A 12,785-nucleotide genomic window follows, 5' to 3' on the forward strand; every position below is an offset into this window, starting at 1 on the left:
CATAGTAAAGCTCAAATTGTCTTCTTTCCAATGAAAGCTAATTTTTGTTTTTACGGTAGCTTACTGGGGTTAAGAACTGTTACTATTAAAAGTTAGGCAAGTATAAATCCCAAGAAGTGAGTGCTGGCTAAAAGGTTTAACCTCTTTTTTCCACATGTCAATGTTTATGAATAGATTACATCAAAAAGGACAAGAGTAGTCTTGATCTATTACTTTTCTGTCTTGCTCCAGAGCAAATTTCACATATTTGTTTATGAAATAATAAAATGTTTAATGTGGTGATTTTTTTTTTTTTACGTTACTTAAGCATCTATAATTCTTTTTCATTTTGAGCATTATAAAATCTAGATGATGGATAACAAAGCCCAGAGTGTCTTCTTTCTAAAGATACATAAACTTTGAATGTAGACCAAATCATTCAGCAACTGTAAATGTTTCAACTTGGGAAGATGATTTTTGAGAAAGTGCCTCTCCTCTGACGGTGAGGGAGAGAAGGACATCGACATAGCTTCAGAAAACTCTTTACAGTAATCTCATTTTGCATGCTATCTTCATCAAATTTGAAATATAAACATATGAAATCATCGGCTTTCAAGTAATATTTTTTCTAGGACATTACATGAATGTTTTCCTGTGTTTCTATATGGACTAAAATTAAACACAATACAATTTTTTTTTCCTCATGACTTCATAATGAATAACTTTTTATATTTTTTAACATGCAACTTCTCCTTTTACCACAGCAAAGCTCAAAGTGTCTTCTTTCCAATGATACATAATTTGTGTTTGTAGCTTACTGGATTCAGGAACTGTTTAACTATTTAACTATTTGTTTCAACTATTTAAATTTAGGAAGTTATAAATCCCCAAAATTGAGTGCTGGCTAACAGGTTAATCTGTTACACTTTCAATATTATTACATTAAAGGGGGCATTTTCCCAGAGATGGGTTGCGGCTGGATGGGCGTCCACTGCGTAAAAACTTGCTGGATAAGTTAGCGGTTCATTCTGCTGTGGCGACCCCGGATTAATAAATGCACTAAGCCGACAAGAAAGTGAATGAATGAATAAAGGGGGCATGTTTCGATAATGATAGGAATCAGCATTTTGAAGAGCTTTTCTGACAAATCTGAGGGAACAGATTCAGAACAGTAGTAGATATGACTGTATAGCAATCTGTAAAGCTGTATTCCCTGAAGTTTTAAACCAAAGCCATTATCACGAGCATCGATGTTTATTTAGTTACAAAACCTGTCAGCGTCATATTGAAGGAAGTGAAAGAAATGAAGACTGACTCTGCTGTAACAAGTTAATCTTCTTGCTGGAATATTGTCATCTCTTGAGTTGAAGCCAGCAAGCATCCTCCAAGTAATATGCACTCAACAACTGCACCGGGATAATTGATGATAAAGATTATTACCAGTAATGCTTCAGACTAAGTGGGATAAAAGGGAGGCAACAAAGATTGAGCAAGGGTGTAGACGATTACGGCGATGGAGAAGCAGCTGGCTCAGTTCAAGCTCGAATAAACACATTGGAGAAGCAGGTGCATGAAATAGATCACTGTTATATTTTGGAGAACTAAAAGGAGAAAGAATGCATGGGTCAGAGAGAACGAGAAAGGTGCCTAGAATGAAAAACGCTGTCATAGTCTAGTTCCCAAGCTTGAATTGGGAATGAGAATCAGATTTTGAATGCCGCTCCATACTGAAATACACAAACACTCTACACTACCTGATTAGTCTTGTCACCTATTCAAGTTTTAGGAACAACAACTAATAACTTGACTTCTACTTGATAATTTGGTATCAGAAGTGGCTGATATGAAAGGCAAAGGCCTATAGATTATGCTTATTTTACCAAAATAAAATATGATCATGCCTTGATTTTTATTATTTAATTAGGACAGTAAGGTCTGACTTTGTTAAGACAAAAGTCTTGTCACTTAACAGAAATAATGTACAGTATAGAATATAAAGTCATGCTGCAGTGGAAAATTATTTAATATTGTGTATGATTCCCATGAGCTTGGAGGACTGCATTCATACATCTCTGCAGTGACTCAAATAACTGATTAATAAAGTCATCTGGAATGGCAAAGAAAGCGTTCTTGCAGGACTCCCAGAGTTTATCAAGATTCTTTGAATTTCATTTTTAATACCTCCTCCTTCATCTTACCCCAGACATGCTCAATAATGTTCATGTCTGGTGACTGGGCTGGCCAATCCTGGAGCACCTTGACCATCTTTGCTTTCAGACACTTTGATGTGGAGGCTTAAGAAGGAGCGCTATCCTGCTGAAGGATGTGCCCTATCCTGTTTTTTGTAATCTATTGGGCAGAACAAATGCTTTGATACCTCAGGCTGTTGATGTTGCCCTCTCTCACATCCCCATACTAATTGTAACCTCAAACCATGATTTTTCCTTCACCAAACTTGACTAATTTCTAATTTCTGTGAGAATCTTGGGTCCATGCGGTTTCCAATTGGTCTTCTGCAGTATTTGTGATGATTGGGATACAGTACAGCAGATGATTCATTGGAAAAATCGACCTTCTGCCACTTTTCCAAATGATCAACTAGAAGTCAAGTTATTATTGTTGCTCTTACAACTGAAATCAACAACCTTTTGTCAGGCAGTGTATTAAACACTATAATTCAGCAGTGCTACTAATTAAATCTGAACTGGTTCTGTTCAGTGAATCAAATACACTTATGAATAATTTAGAAACTCATCTGAACTCTACATTATGTCTGTATTTGAATCAGATGAATTCACATTAACTAAATTAATGCAATTTAAACATCTACATTTATGCAGCCTGCCCTAATAAAAACGAACTTTTCATTAAACTCAAAGAATTTATTTAATATGGCTGAATCAATCGTATTATCCTGTGAAGGTCATCAATGTCAGCTTAGGCAGAAATATATTAAAGCAACTTCACATTTCCTTTTTATTCGATTTTTTTTTACAACTCAGAATAAACCTTTAAAAAGCCTCCCTTAAAAACAGAAACTCAAAAATGTCTGTGGCCTGTCCGTGTGTCCAGGAGGTTCCAGAGCATATGGTGAGAGCTAAAAAATTCAAGATTTTGCGAGTAATCAGTGGCAGACAGGGACCCTAGTGGACACAGTTTATAAATGAACCCAACTGTTCACTCTAAAACTTACATTTATACTGTATTTAAAGTGACAGAGACCTGATGCATAAATCTGGCATTACCTACTACCTGAGATTTTTCCACAGAACAGCCCAACACAGAACAATTTCTCCCCCCAGACAATCTATCTCATGAACGCTTGATGATAGTAATCGTGAAACAAACATTGCTACTTTTTATACACCTATACACTTAATTTTTTAACAACATCCTTTACATGCCAATTTGCACATAGCAGCTGCACATATAATGTTGTATATAGGAATATACCTGTACATACACTACAGGGCTCAACAATAAGGACTGCCCGGTGGCCCAGGGCCAGCGTGAGAGACACTTGAGACAGTAGTCAGGATCATTACTGGCCCGATTAGGACAGTGCTGCCTTGTCACTAAAGTTTAATTTGCCTGCCACTTTTTGTCAATTGCGTGCATTTTAGGTTTGTGCTTTTAAGTCTTTAAATGCTATCTTCTCTGTGATGTCGTAGATACTATATTGCATTTCGGTTCGTCCGTGATGTTTTGAGCATGCTGTTTTCCCCATAACCTAAGCTGCGTCTCAAATGGCACTATTATGCACTTACTCAACAGTATAGTATATGTATGTAGTGGCGTCCCAAATGGCACACTGTTTTTTTACTAAGCGGAAATTTAAACCGTTTCCCTGATGATGTTTGATGTTTTGTTTGCATAACACTAAGAATTTTGCTCATTAACCATTTATTAACTTTTGAAATGCTAGATTTACAGACGTTATTTTTGACATTATTTAAAATATTTGGCAAAAAAAAAGTGTTACCTTCTTTTTTTTTTTTTTTTTTTTTTGGTGGGGCCAGTAAAAATTTTTGCAGGGCAAGTAAAAACCTAAACCACTGGCCCGAATGGATCAGTAGAAAAAATCCTTAGTGTTGAACCCTGCACTGGTCAATTTGTATATTTGCATTCACTATTTACTTCTATTTTTTAATTTATTTATTACTGTATCTGTTTTTTGTCCTGTTTCTGTAATTCTGTTGCACTGTAGAAGCTCTGTCACGAAAACAAATTCCTGGCATGTGTGAAAATACCCGGCAATAAAGCTCTTTCTTTCTTTTTTGTGACTTTCTTCTCTCCCAAAGGCTTAGAGTAGGTTGTCTTAAGTGAGTGGTTAAATAAATAACCAGAATAGCATCATTAAATGATCAAAATCAATTACATGCTTGATATGTTTATTTTGATGTGATAATTATTTTCTGCATGAAATCTAGCAATCGAATCACATTTAATTTTTAATATTTAGAGTTTAGTTTCCTTTGAATAATAGCAACCAAATTTAATGCTGCATTGACCATTGTGTACAGTTTAAACTGACTACCCTTTCATTATGTTTGTCTCATTGACTTCCATTATAACCATATTTCGTGATTGCAAAGCCTTGACACCAAATAATCATGCCTTCTTGATTATTGGTGGTTTTCCCTGTTGGGAAGAGGTCAAATGTGTCATTTTTACTGTTGATTAACATTCGGCACCATTAACCTAAGTTAGGCCTGTGCAGAAACATTCATGGCATCTATATGGAGTTCAAGAGTAAAACAGCAAATTATAGTGTGTGTGTGCATAAACACACTTACTATGTTTACTATGTACTGAGAGCTGAGCTGCTCATGTTGATTTTCTCAGACATAACAAGGTAAGTGTACAAAGATACACTACTCTCCATACAACTCCAAAGCAACTCCAACAAATGGTGCCATGGCTTTGCAATCAAAAAATGTCATTTTAATGGGAGTTGTACAATTCCTACATGTTGTCTCGACACAAATCAATTAAATCAACTCAACAGTTTTTAACAATTTAAGTGTATTGAACATAAAACAATTAAGTTGTCCCCTAAAAACCGTAGTTTGAACAAGCAGCAAAAGTCTTTTTTGAGTGTTGATGCGGCAAAAATAGCCATGAACATAACCCAAATGGTGAATTTGCCCAGTGTAACCACGGGGAGTAACACCAACAACTGAGGTTAGGATCCACAATGCAGGTTTATTCACAGTTAGGCAAGCAGTGGTCAACACAGGTGCAAACAGGTGTGTGAGGACAATCCAGAATCACAGTCGAATACAGGCAAGAGATCAGAAAGGCAGGCATAGACAAAGAGGCTAACAAGGCTAACGGTCGGTACACAAGATAACAAGACTGGGAAACCCGTTGTAATGCTACTGTGACAGATAACAAGACACGGCAAACTGAAGGGGTGAATGTGTGGCTTAAATAGTGCGTGTTAATCAGTCTCTGACAATCCTCAGGTGGTGTGAATGTAATCAGTCTAGATGAGGAAGCATGTGTGAGTGTGACCGGAGTGCATTTATGAATATGTAGTCCAGAAATGGCAGATTTGTAGTCCATGGTTATTGTAGGTGCAAACCAGCGATCTTATGGGAAATGATCGCTGGTAATCGTGACACCCAGAGTGTATTGATTTTTTTAATTTTTAAAGCATTTTTCCAAAATCTGTGTAAAAATAAGGTTTGTTACCAAAAATCATTCCATTTGTTAAGACACAGAGAACGTTGTGGCCAAATTAAGACTACAAATCACCTCAGAGTGAATGAAAACATCCCCAACAGCACGAAAGGGTTAAATCTATTTTTTAGGATTACAACATACTGTATATTTTTTGAAGCTATAACTACATAATACTATTTCAGTTTTTGAAAAGTTCATGCTTAATTGAGAAGTTAACGAGCAAGTGAATAATTTTTAGTGCACGTGTGGGAAAACAAAACAATGAATATTCTGCTAAATTTTATAGGGGTGTCAAAATGAATTGTTTCTTCGGTGCACCGCAATGCAGACACAGACAATTCAGTATCAGTTGAGTAATCGATCATAACCTGTTATTATGTATGGACGTCATTTATCTCATATGCGCTATGTCACGGTAGCTTACTGAGGCGAGGGAGATGAGTGCGAGTAATTAAAACACTGCAAATACTTAAAACTGCAGAAACTCTGCACAATTCACTGTGTGAGTGTTTGCTGGGCAGTCTTTCACTGACAGGAAAGTTACAGCAGCAGTCCCTATTTCTCTCTCTCACTGTTGACCTCTGACCTGCTGGCATGACTTTTACAGCGGATACAGACACAAGCTTGTCTGCAGAGAGTTTTCTCCACCATGTCTATGATGGATCAGCTGTAATCACCGCTGCCTTTATCAGCGTCACTCATCGGTGAACAGTGTCAGAGCGTTAGAGCCAATCGCTGCCCTTTCTGTTGAGCGTAAGACCAATCATAGTTCGACAGGGCTCAAGGCGGATATTTACATTTGTTTATTTGCTTTAAATGCTCGTTATTTTGTGCATGTACTTCAGTTTATAAAGGTACAGTTCTGACTGTATTAAAGGACAAAATTATATTACAAATAATCTAAAAATATAAATAAATTTCATGCATTTTTCTTGTGGTGTGTAGTAAAATATCAAATTGTGTATGGAAGGCATCATCAATGCATTGTGATGCACCAAGAATTTAAATCGATGGCATGATAATCGTAAACCAGGCTCATTCTGATTACTTACCCCTATATATTTTTGGAGAGCGGTAAATGCGTCCCAGGAGCTACATTTTTTTGCAGTTTTAGTTTTTGCGAATCCACCAGAGGCCGCTGTTGCTTTCGTGACCGTCTGACTTATCCCCTAACCCACCCAATAGGGTTTTAAAAAGCAATCCAGAAAAACAGCCCTTGCGGTAGCCTGATTTTTACGACGCTTTCAGATTTTACCACATTCTCACACTGTTATTTATTTGCTTGTTTTATTTTTTGGCTTTTGTTTTTGTCTACTTTCTGGAAACTTTCTTCGTCGGACTAGAACCCCGCCATCACGGTCAACTCGGCTCTGCATCTGAAAAAAATCCGTCCACACAGAGGTAAGTAGTCAGCTGGAAAGCGTGAAAATGAACGGCGTCATACTGCCCTGTAGCGTTCGGTTTAAAGACAAAATGCAGCCATACGTTCATCTGACTTCATAACTCCCGACTTGCAGAAACGTATATAGGGCTCCATTTTCAGAATGATCCTCTGTTGCAACATGCACCTTTTAATTCAGCAGATTATACATCTCATTCATATAAGTTTCCTGGCAAAATAAGTAAAAACCTATACAGAGCCAAAGCCAAAAAAACAGATGGTACGCAATGTCTATGTTTGCCCCAACAATATTAAAAAATGTAACACTTATTCATATTTCATAGCTCAGCTCCCTTTCACAACACTAAAAATTTGTTATATGCTGTGCTGCTACACCTTTCCTTTCTTTCATGGGGAGAAAGAAACGTTAGCAGAGATAACTATGAGAATAAGGGAGGGTGCACTAAGCCCCTTTTTTCTCTCAATCTCTTTTTCTCCCTTTTATTTGACCTCACTGGCGGCACTGTCTATCTCTCTTCCTCTGTCTCCAGTCATTACTTTGTGCCTTGCTTTCACCGAGGGGTCGTCTAGAGTCCTGCTGGCCAAAATCTATGAAAGGCGCTCAGCTTATGCAGTCTATTTCATTTCTTCTACGGGGCAAAACAGCACAATTTGTTTTTCTTCAGCTGCCCTAGCACTCTTTGTACCGTCAAAAATAAAAACGCTGCATATTTAGCATGCATTTGTATGGTGCAAAAGTGAAATGCAAGCTTTGTTATTTAGCAAAAACTACTGTGAGGCTTTAAACAAATGTGCATGATAATCAGACACAAGATGTAGTGACAGCGCAGAGACAGTTGTGACAGTTGTGTCAACTGGCCTAAACCCCTCCACACTGCCCCGGGCCAGTGGACCATTATTATAGTTGAGCTCTGCCACACAAAAACATGGTCAGAGTCACTATTCAGATGTACTGGCATTCATTCACTGAAAAGCCACTGCTATCACTAATCTACCAGTCTGTGTTTGACATTTCATTTTTATAGTCTTTTATTTTAACCTTATTTCTCCTGGTTTGTTATTTGAATATCATACATTGAGTTTTTTTAAGATATCAAGAACAAAAAGCTCTAAAGAATGACATTTTTCTTTTGTAATTAATATGTTTAGTGTTACTGCTTTTGATTGAATTGATGCATCCATGCTGAATAAACTCAAGTCAATATAACATTAGCAAATATTTGAATAGATTTCAATTCAATTCAATTTAATCCCTGTTTATTTCTATAGCCCTTTTACAATGTAGATTGAGTCAAAGCAGCTTAACATAGAAGTTCTAGTAAACTGAAACTGTGTCCGTGCAGTTTTTAGAGTTGAAGTTTAGATTAGTTTGTTTCAGTGTGGTTTAATTTTCACTGCGCTGCAATGCAAGCCAGTGGAGAGGAACAAAACTTTACCAAATGACGAAAGTGAAAGAAAAAACCTTCAGAAAAAGCAGGCACAGTTGGGCACGATCATTTCTCCTCTGGCCAAACTTCTTGTGCAGAGCTGCAGTCTAGGTGCTGGAGACTGGAGAACGCTGGACGTCCATCATGGAGATGCTACAGGTGTGAGTAGGTCATCTAAATCAGCTATTTGCAAGTTTCAAGAATTGCTACTATCTTTGTGTCAAGGTAAAAAGAAATTTCTTTATTCGGAGCAAACCTAAATTTTGTCGCATAAATATGCTATTTATACTTTGTCACTGTCCTTCAAACAGCTAGATTTCAAAGGTTGATACACACCAAGCCAACAACAAACAACTAACGGGGTGAAAACTGTGTTGTTGCCTCGTTTTGGATTGCATCTGATGCCGTGTGGACTGAAAAGCTGCACGTGTACACACCAAACAGACAGTAGCTGAATAAAAGAAGAGCTCTCATTCTGCATCTACGCCAGACGGATGCGTCTTGCAGTAGTCTGTTTTCCGAAACCCAAAATTAGGAATCCGAACTTTCAATGTGCACATGAAATGTGCAAGAATTTGCAAATGATCGGAATTGCAACTGTGATGCTTTCGGAATTATTAAATTATCAGACATAGTAATTGTCACTCATTATAGTGGGATTTGCTAATGCAACTGTGATGCTTTGTTGCATGCATTTGCAAATTCAACAAAGCATCACAGTTGCATGAGCGAATCCCACTATGATGAGTGACAATTTCTATGTCTGATAATTTAATAATTACGATCATTTGCAAATTCTTGAGAAATGAAGTGAAACTACAGTCAGCCTTTTCTTGACTTGAATTGTTTGATTGTTTGACTTGCTACATTACTACATATAAGACCGCACCGAATTGAACTTATGTCATCTGTAACTCACATAGTTGCCCACTGAAGCTAAGGAAGGATCCGCCTGGTCAATACCTGGATGTGACACCAGATGGTAAGCTGGGTTGCTGTCGGAAGTGATGTTAGTGAGACCAGCAGCAGGCTCTCAATCTGCGGCCTGTGTGGGTTCTAACACCCCAGTATATTAATGGGGACTCTATACAGCTCAGTGAGCACCATCTTCCGGATGAGATGTTAAACCAAGGTCCTGACTCTGTGGTTTTTAAAAATCCCAGGATGTCCTTAGAAAAAAAAGTAGGGGTTTACCCTAGCATCCTGGCCATTTTTGCCCACTGGCTTCTGTCCATCATGGCCTCCTGACCATCCCCATATCATAATTGGTTTCTTCACTCTGTCTCCTCTCCACCAATCAGCTGGTGTGTGGTGTGCAGTCTGGTGCAATATGGCAGCAGACGCATTATCCAGGTGGATGATGCATACAGGTGGTGGATGAGGATACCCCCCCCCCCCACCCAAAAAAAAATGTGTAAAGTGCTTTACATATCCAGAAAAGCGCTATATAAATGTAAGGAATAATTACTATTATTATTTTTTATTATTATTTTTTTTTTTTACATAATTGTGATTGTAAAAATAAACTTTGAATGAATTTATCATATTTTTGAAGTCATTACCCATATATTTTTTTTAATATAAGCTATAATTACGAGTTACTAGACTGTGGTGTGTACCTTGGTTTGTTCAACAAGAAGGAAAGTAAAGATTTTTCACAGCAGTGAAATTGAAAGATATGCCAGAAGTAAAGGTAGAAATTATGTTTGTGTAAGCAGAACATGGCTAACCAACAAAGAGACACATATTCAAAGCCATGGCCAGAAGTAGCGGACACTGAATTGCATGCGATCAATTTGACCATTATGGCTATTCAAGCCAGAAATACTCAAAACTCTTTAGTGTACTGAAATGTAATAAAACAGCAATGTTTTATTGAAATATACATACATTTAGGAAAAGTCAGGGTGCTACAGTTACATGGCATTTATTTTAACAAAGTTATTAATTACAAAATATAAAAACAGCAAAAATGCTTCTGTGATCCTACTGTTAAGCTAATAAACAGTCAATTTTGGATTCACATTGACCAAACATCCTCATACAAATGATAGCACAATCATATTCACACTTTCTACAATCTAACTTCCTTCTCCAAATATACTATACCACACTTTTACAGTGGACGAACGGCATGTATATTAATCAGTATAGTAAAACTCGGTAATGATTAATCAGGACTGTACCCTCTGTGAAAAATACATAGATACAATCTGAGGGTTTCTCCAATCTTGTGATATAGAAAAAAAATCTATGGTTTGTGCGCGTGAACATGAGAGTGTTATTCTTAGAGCATCAAGACTCCACTGATGGAGAGAAATAGCTGCTGCAGGGAACTCATGAATAAAACACCAAAGTTACTCAAGAGCATATCTATTCACACACACATGCACACATACTGAATCTAATGGGAGCTACATGGCTTGATGCTTTACACACTTTTCGCACAAATACAGGCTCCAAAACTAACATGAAATTGACAAAGAACTACTATAAGCAGAAAAGTGCTTAGTCAGTATATAAACAAGCGCTGGAGTTTTGTATGTTCAACCATGAAACTCTTCAGTGCACCCATTCATGCTGAATTCAGTCCGACTCTAGAGTAGCGCAGCATCATGATGTCTGGAAGTCGGTCTTCTCTAAGTGACCACAAACTCACTCAATAATTCAATGGGTTCTGGGATGCGCTGGAATGTTTTTTGCAACTTGACAAATGTTGGCACTGCAGCTTCAAAAGACGAGCTGACACACTTCATAACGAAGCAACTGAAACATCAGAGGCCAAGATTGGCGGTCACTCGTTTCCTTTTACCGACACAATCATGGCAAACGAGAAGCGACAGACGTGACAGGGGCAGGATCCCCAGAAACGGGTCTCTGCGCAGCAAATCATTTGGTTTATTCAGATTATCCAGAGCCCTTCAAGGTGCTCCGGAAATCCCTCCCCCTGGGTAAACTCCAAACGGATTAGACATTAAATCCATTATTTTCCTGCCATAAAATCATGCGGCATTGGAAATTTGGAAAAATCGGTGTCAAGTATAAAATTGCACTCTTTCAAATAGCGTTCGTTTAATGCGCATATGAGACAAATAAAAGGAAAAGCCGTTTTAAATGGGTCACATGTTTATTTGGTGCGCTTACCCAGTTGCTGTTATTGCATTATGAATTATGACTTCCATTTTATGCATGCTGACCCTTGTATACGCCTACACTAGGACTATACATGAGGTTCAGAAGCAGGACTGATGAATAATGAACAATACGCTTCCGACAACTTGAGTTTCCCGTCTGGACCAAATGTACCAGCAAAGGGGGATAAACTTCCCTCATTAAAGTGCAAGTTCAGTCTTCTGTGCAGTATCTCAAATCCTGAAATCAAATTTCTGCACCATGCGTACTCAAAGTTTGTAAGCTTTCACACTCAGGCCCAAATTAGATTGGAAACATCATATAGGCAATGCAAATCAGCCTCAAAAGGAATAATTACTTCTGCTGGCACTTCTTATTCACTTAATATTGTAACTCTGCGCGCTCTGGTTGGATTAATCTACGCCGTTCGTTTGTTGGCAGAATTAAGCAGATAATAGTATCTTTAAATTGCTTGCTACAAATTGGTATTCTGAAAATAAAAAGGCACAATGCTGCAGGTCTTCTGATGGCAGATTTGTAAAGGAATCTAACAGGCTCCTGCTTTTGCTTTCATCCCGTGTTACTAATGGCTCGAAAGCTTTCATCTTCCACCTTGTGACATATTGAGATTGGTGCGCAATCCACGCAAAGGTTGTGCCAAAAGACCTTAGTTCAGAGCTGACCAGCCAATAGCGGCGTAAGATGAAAGCAAAGGTAGGAACCTGACTAATTTCTACAGGAATTATGATTCTCTTTGACTTCTTTCAGATCAACTTTAAAAGCGCCCCCATTGTGTTGAGGATTTTTAGATTTATCATTATCTTTAGTTCGGGGACATTATATATTCAAAAACTTTTTTTGAGTTCATCTCTTGATGTGGGCAAGAACTTTGAGTTCATCTCTTGATGTGGGCAATTTGAATAATGATTGAGAAAAATTATTAGTGTGCTCAAGAATATAAATGGGGAATCATAATAATTAAAAAAAAAAAAACTATTTTAAGGAACAGAAAATATTTAATGGAACTCAACTTTATTGCTTGCACTTGTGGCTGCTGTATAAATGCATTCAACCTATGCAAAATAGGTCTATTTGTTGTAATGTCTTTTAATGATGTAGTGAGTTTTATGATAGATGACCTATGATAAATCAGGAAA

At 37.5% G+C, this 12,785-nt stretch overlaps 1 protein-coding gene and 1 long non-coding RNA gene across 4 annotated transcripts in view; both read right to left on the reverse strand.

The window, feature by feature from the left end:
• grin2ab (glutamate receptor, ionotropic, N-methyl D-aspartate 2A, b) overlaps window positions 1–12,785 on the reverse strand; it is a 163,824-nt gene that overhangs the window by 72,964 nt on the left and 78,075 nt on the right. The gene's annotated exons all lie outside the window — the stretch shown is intronic.
• On the reverse strand, window positions 3,963–9,874 carry LOC141384642 (uncharacterized). The gene is made up of 2 exons (XR_012405438.1): window positions 9,279–9,874; window positions 3,963–9,093 (listed from the first exon to the last, which is right to left on the reverse strand). It is a non-coding gene; the product is annotated as an uncharacterized lncRNA (long non-coding RNA).

Source organism: Danio rerio, chromosome 1 (assembly GCF_049306965.1).
Source record: "Danio rerio strain Tuebingen ecotype United States chromosome 1, GRCz12tu, whole genome shotgun sequence".
NCBI lineage: Eukaryota > Metazoa > Chordata > Actinopteri > Cypriniformes > Danionidae > Danio > Danio rerio.